General features: G+C 34.4%; 1 long non-coding RNA gene across 1 annotated transcript; it reads left to right on the top strand.

Moving 5' to 3' along the window:
* The first annotated feature begins 2,276 nt into the window (after positions 1-2,276).
* LOC135212299 (uncharacterized) lies at positions 2,277-5,666 on the top strand. The gene is made up of 3 exons (XR_010313852.1): positions 2,277-2,320; positions 4,151-4,354; positions 5,277-5,666. It is a non-coding gene; the product is annotated as an uncharacterized LOC135212299 (long non-coding RNA).
* The last annotated feature ends 1,834 nt before the right edge of the window (positions 5,667-7,500 follow it).

Genomic DNA, 7,500 nt, shown 5'->3' with positions numbered 1-7,500 from the left:
ATAAAAAACCACGCAATCAATTGCAAGATAGAGGTGAAGAAACAACACTTCTCTATTTTAGGCTCGGTTAAAGACTCTGATTACATAACCACTCTAGAGTCATTATATATTAAACGTTTTGTTCCCTCGTTGAATAGTGGAGTTTCATCTTCTCCGCTTTATCTGGCATAGTCAACGTTTTAACTTCTTGCCCAAGTCTAGTCATTCTACCTCCTTCCTTCTCAACTAACGGTTGGTTGCGCCTTGGTATTGTTTTTTTATTTGTACTTTTTACTTTTTAGTTTTTCTTGTCAATTTTTAGTCCTTTATGTCAATTTTAAGTTAATTTAGTCTTTTACTATATTAAGAATCCTGCTATTATTGAATGCTAATATGTATGTGTTTTTTTTTATCTCAACAGACTGAAGATGCACATTGTATGTGCGAAACGTCTCTAATAAATTATTCTTCTGATGTGGTTGTTCTGCGATTTCCTGAATGGATATAAAGATATATATATATATATATATATATATATATATATATATATATATATATATATATATTATATATATATATACTAAATACTGTTATTTTTTGTCCATGCTTTTCTTTGAGAATGGCGCTGTAATTACTTCCTCTTTTTATTTCTAGCAGTGTCAGCAGGTTTCTGTTATCCTCGTCCTGTGGTTTTTTTTCTTTTTTTCAAACAGAAATATCTAGTATTCCTTCAGATTCTGCATTTCTTGAAGTTTTCACACATCATTTGTATTCATTTTCTGCCTTTACTACCACTCAGTTTCGTATCTCTTGTTCAGTAATATCCTGCTCCTTTACAGTGAGAGTTCTTTTTAAAGAATTGGCTATCAAATCTAAGTATATCTCTCTTTTTCTTTTCTCTCGCAAACCGTTAAAACAGGAGAACATGACATGATCCTTCTGAATAGATCCTATTATTCTTATACCACAAGAAGTTCCTCGTTGGACGAGTGGTTTCGTGCTCGGCTGCCAATCCGGTGGTCCAAAGTTCGATTCTCGGCTTGGCCATCGCGGAATGAGAGGAATTTATTTCTGGTGATAGAAATTCATTTCTCGATATACTGGTTCGGGTCCCACAATAAGCTGTAGGTCCCGTTGCTAGGTGACAAATTGGTTCCTATCCACGTATAAATATCTAATCCTTCGGGCCAGCCGTAGGAGAGCTCTTAATCAGCTCAGTGGTCTGGTTAAACCACGATATATTATTATACCACAAGAGACCCTTCCTCTTACCTTTCTGTAGGAACGTATAGGCGAGGTTCTGTGAGATGAGCAGATAATCTATTCTCTAAGGTAGTTTCATAACAACTATGTACTACCAGTTCGTAATTCTGAAGAAAAGAGACATTTCGTGACTTGCTTTGTTATGTGGTAATTTGAACCTCATCTTAAGGAAATATCTCTATACACCTTTTATCTTATTCGGCCCTAACTGCCATTTTTAAGGTGGTAGCTCATCGCTTCCCTCACAGTAGAACTTACTTTCATTTTCATTCTTTTGTTATTCTCATCAATTTTGGGTAAGATTAAGGGATCAGTTTGTTTCGACAGTTGCAATATGCATAGAATCCTTAACAATCCTCCTGATATCCTACAGATGAATGCGCAGAGCTAACATCTGGCCATGCCAACGCAGATTGCATCGATGGTGTCCTGAGCTACAGATGCAACTGCAGACCAGGTTACCAAGGAAATGGATTTACATGCAGTGGAGTGAGTTAAAAAAAGTTAAAGCCTTTTCTTCCCATTTATATTAATTCCATGTTTCCCTTTGACATCAACGTATAGAGGGTTTGTAATTAAAAACTATTTTTCAAACTTTGACTAGCTATTAAAAGAAATTAAAAGACTAATGAAGGGATAAATAATTGAACAAAATTAATGAATTTTACACACACACACACATACGCGCGCACACACACACACACACACACATACACACACACACACACACACACACACACACATATATAGTATATATATATATATATATATATATATATATATATATATATATATATATATATATATATATATATATATATATATAATATATATATATATACACACACGTGTGTATGAGGGATAATAATTAATATATGTGTGTATACAAATTATATATATGTATTTATATTAATAAAATATATATAAACACCCATGACCCTAGTGTCTTCAACAGACATAGATGAGTGCTCTACCGGTAGTCACAAGTGCCACAGCCGAGCTAATGTAACCAATACCATTGGAGCTACACCTGTTCGTTGCAGACCACCATATTCAGGCAACGGTTATACCTGCAACGGTAAGTATCCATTGCTTGCAATGGTAATAATCAGTTGATTGCAATGGTAAGTATCAGTTGATTGCAACATTAAGTAAGATCTGAAAGTTATTTACGGAATACTTGTACACAATTGCTTAATATAAAACCATCCAACTTAAAAAAGACCAGAAACTAATGTTCATTAGGTTCTCCATGATAAAATGTTATAAGAGCATAGTCTAGAATGTTACGTTTTATATAATCATTGCAAGCAAATGTGGGTCAACGAGAAAGCCGTTATCAGAAGAATAGTGAAGAAAGAGTGTTTCCTACCCAATTGATAATAATAATAATGTAAACAGAAACCCACAAAATTATTGCATAAAAATTGTTTACTGTAAGTATATACATATTATTTTACTCAACACTCAAGTACTTTCAGGTCCTATCTGTGCACCTTTCATTTCGAGATGTAAAGGTTGTCAGACATCTGGGCCTTGACCCAGTCTGACAACCTAGACATCTCATCAGAAAGAGCCAAAGAAAAACGGAAAGAAGTTTTGGTTTTTGTTTGGTTGATAATAATAATAATAATAATAATAATAATGATAAAAGCCATAAACACATGGGCAGTGCCAGTAATCAGATACAGCGCAGGAATAGTGGAATGACGAAGGCAGAACTCCGCAGCATAGATCAGAAAACCAGGAAAACAAATGTCAATACACAAAGCACTACACCCAAGAGCAAATACGGACAGACTATACATAACACGAAAGGAAGGAGGGAGAGGACTACTAAGTATAGAGGACTGCGTCAACATCGAAAACAGAGCACTTGGGGCAATATCTGAAAACCAGTGAAGACGAGTGGCTAAAGAGTGCCATGGGAAGAAGGACTAATAAAAGTAGACGAAGACCCAGAAATATACAGAGACAGGAGAAAGACAGAAAGAAACAGAGGACTGGCACAACAAACCAATGCACGGACAATACATGAGACAGACTAAAGAACTAGCCAGCGATGACAATTGGCAATGGCTACAGAGGGGAGAGCTAAAGAAGGAAACTGAAGGAATGATAACAGCGGCACAAGATCAGGCCCTAAGAACCAGATATGTTCAAAGTATGATAGACGGAAATAAAATACTCTCTCCCATATGTAGGAAGTGCAATACGAAAAATGAAACCATAAACCACATAGCAAGTGAATGCCCGGCACTTACACAGAACCAGTACAAAAAGAGGCATGATTCAGTGGCAAAAGCCCTCCACTGGAGCCTGTGCAAGAAACATCAGCTACCTTTGCAGTAATAAGTGGTACGAGCACCAACCTGAAGGAGTGATAGAAAACGATCAGGCAAAGATCCTCTGGGACTATGTATCAGAACGGATAGGGTGATACGTGCAAACAGACCAGACGTGACGTTGATTGACAAAGTCAAGAAGAAAGTATCACTCATTGATGTCGCAATACCATGGGACACCAGAGTTGAAGAGAAAAGAGAGGGAAAAAATGAATAAGTATAAGATCTGAAAATAGAAATAAGAAGGATATGGGATATGCCAGTGGAAATCGTACCCATAATCATAGGAGCACTAGCACGATCCCAAGATCCCTGAAAAGGAATCTGGAAAAACTTGAGGCTGAAGTAGCTCCGGGCCTCATGCAGAAGAGTGTGATCCTAGAAACGGCACACATAGTAAGAAAAGTGATGGACTCCTAAGGAGGCAGGATGCAACCCGGAACCCCACACTATAAATACCACCCAGTCGAATTGGAGGACTGTGATAGAGCAAAAAAAAAAAAAAAAAAAAAAAAGAAAAAAAAAAAAAAAAAAAAAAAAAAATAATAATACATTTCTTCCAGACATTGTATGCGGGCCCCCTGCCAAAATGATCGAAGGACTTGGATGCGTGATTCCTGTGAGGGAAAGCATGATATGGACCAGAGCAAGAGATTACTGCTACCAATTAGGATTTAGACTCCTTGAGGGGATCACGAATACCGACCAGCTAAATCAGTTAAAGGAGCACTTTGACCGGGGTGTCTTCAGTTTCCCACAAACAGCACGTAAGTTATAGTTAGAAAGAAGAGTAAGTTAATTTTTAATAGCATTCCCCCATACAAACAAACGTTCACAAATACTCCCCTACAATATCATTCAATATCCAATTCACCCCATCTCAGGAATGTACACCCAGTGTACAGCGAAGTGGATATTAAACAATATTTATGGCTTAGTATTTGTAAACATAAAAAAGTCATGTGTGTATAAGTAGTGAGAATACATACGAGCATTAATTATGTACTAAATATGCATTAATCTACAAATGTCCTTTAATATCTAATTCGTTCTACCTCGGAATTTGTACATTTTCATAACTGTAAACCGAAGGGGAGTTTTTTTAGTTAATGATAATTTCGTCGGCTCACGGGCGCGACCGTGGAACCAAGAAATCAGGACGTACAGTGAAGCGCTCTAACAACACAGCTATCACGAGGTAGCTGTATACGTATATGAATCACGGTGATGTGATAAGACTCATATATATATATATATATATATATATATATATATATATATATATATATATATATATATATGTGTTGTGTGTGTGTGTGTGTGTGTGTGTGTGTGTGTGTATGTGGTTTGGTGTGATGTATGTGTGTGTGTGGTGTAGTGTATGTGGGTGTGTACGTATCCATGTGCATACGTGTGTGAAGGTGGCTTTTTCCACATTTATAATATTTTTCATTCCTTTTATATACCCATAATTACATACATGGGAACTGTTAAGCATCATAATATATTTTAACATTAATTTTTCCATCTGCGCACATCTTCTAAACCATGATTAGCATTGATTCTTTACTTGCTTTTATTCTGTTTTCTTAACGCATATCGCAAAGTTATACATTGCACTTACTATTCACACCGCTGTCATTTTCCATCGAAACTAAGCTAAAGAGGAGACGCTTTCTATTACCGCAGATGACGTGTGGTTAGGAATCAAAGACAACAGGTGGGTGGAAGGACCCTATACCCGAGTCCCACCTAACATGTGGAACCAAGGTCAGCCTAATGAATCGGATTCCTGTGGGTATGTTGCTCTGCAGATATCGCCCCCTACACTCTGGGATGGCAAGTGTCTTACGTATTCAATACCCTTCTTCTGTCAGGCAATGCTTGATTGAGAAAATATTTGTAAGCGTGCAGTTGCTTTCAGCTTCGTGGGGAATTGTTATTTTCTGACTCTTCATTTATACTTAACCCTGCTTGTATATCTTAGAAATCAATGTTAGCCCATTTTCAAATGGGCTAACTGCACCATCTCAATTGTAATTGAGACGGTGCAGTTGTTATCAATTTGAAGGAGAATTGATATATACATATATATCTATATATATATATATATATATATATATATATAGTGTATATATAGATATCATATATATATATATATATATATATATATATCATATACTATATATATATATATATAGATATATATATATATATATATATAAGAGTATATATATATACATAACATACATACATATATATATATATCAATATATATATATATATATATATATATATATATATGTATGTGTATATATAATATATATCATATATATATATATATATATATAGATATATATATATATATATATATACACATCATATATATATATATATATATAGTATCATATATATATATATATATATATATCTATCTATATTATACTATATATATCTAATATATATATATATAATAATATATATTTATATATATATATATGTATATATATATATACCTATATATAATATATATATCTTATATATATACATAGTATATATATATATATATATATATATATATATATATACACACATATATAATAAAGGCAAAATCAAGATGAAGTGAACGATGGAGTAACTGCAAAGAGGCCTTTCGACTTATCGTCCTTAGCAAAGGATGGCAAGTCGAAAGCCTCGCAGCAATTACACCACTGTTTCACTCTCCTTCTTGGATTTTGCCTTTATTCATATATTCATCACGTTCCAGATTTCCGTGATTATCTATGTATATCTTAAGAAACAATGTTAACCTATTTTGGAATGATATATATATATACAACGTTTGTGTAATTGTAACTGAGATAAATAAACTAAGTAGAAGTGATAACTAGTTGAGCTGTTTACCTTTCACCTCAGTTCAGAATATTGTTATCGAGAGACATTTGGAAAAGTGATTTAGCGTTTAGTGATTTTAGGAATCATAAACGATCATTCAATACCTTTATTAGTGGCCTTTGTACTGCATTACAACCAGAATACAGAGAAAGAAAGATTTTGAGTAGACTTTTGTATAGACTTCGGTATATATAATGCTGATGGTGAACACAGCAGTTATATTAATTGAGGACTGATGCGACATAAAGTAGACAGGTAACTTTTATTCGAGACAACGAGGCTTAAAATTCATTTCAGGAATACACAATATCTGGCACATATCACACGCAAGCCGTGATTCATTCTTAAAAGGAACACTCAGTATAAGTCTGTTTGAAATATGGAATTTCTTTCAATCCCTCGAAATATGTTTTCACCATTATATACCCGGTATCCTTAGGTATGAACTTACATTATATGTCAATCTTTCCCTTTGCTTCAGAGCAAGAATATCATTCCCTTCACGGTTTGCGATTTACCGCTATGAATTGCTTGTAGCATCAAACCGTCGCTTGTTAAAAGCTAAATTTTCTCATTTCACGACTTAATGTTTTTTACAACTAAAGCATTTTGTTTTCTTGCCTTAGCATAGCGTACTAGATTTCATCACTTCCTCTTGTCTAAGAATACTGTTCATGTGTTGCCAGCATATTATGATTGACAATGTTTCCGTGACTCCATCCAGGTTAGGAAGATTCACCATATATCTAAAGGAAAGAGGGGTCTTAATAAGTACCTTTTCCATCTTAAAAATAGGGTGAAAAATGGAATGGCTCTTCCTATCCGGCGTTTTTATGATTAATTTTAATAGATAATATCTTGATTGGCATTCACTTCTGGAGTGATGGTACGTTGACAATAAATAAATGAAAATAAATAATGGTTTTTAGATGCAACCGAGCAATTCTTTATTTGCTTGTCTTTGTAACGATGCAGCGTTATAGATTTTCATTGTTTACGTGTAGGCTCTCGATATAAA

The sequence above is a fragment of the Macrobrachium nipponense genome, chromosome 40, assembly GCF_015104395.2.
Source record: "Macrobrachium nipponense isolate FS-2020 chromosome 40, ASM1510439v2, whole genome shotgun sequence".
Classification (NCBI taxonomy): domain Eukaryota; kingdom Metazoa; phylum Arthropoda; class Malacostraca; order Decapoda; family Palaemonidae; genus Macrobrachium; species Macrobrachium nipponense.
The sequence above is the reverse complement of the archived record's forward strand: the minus strand, read 5'-3'. Positions and strand labels throughout refer to the sequence as shown.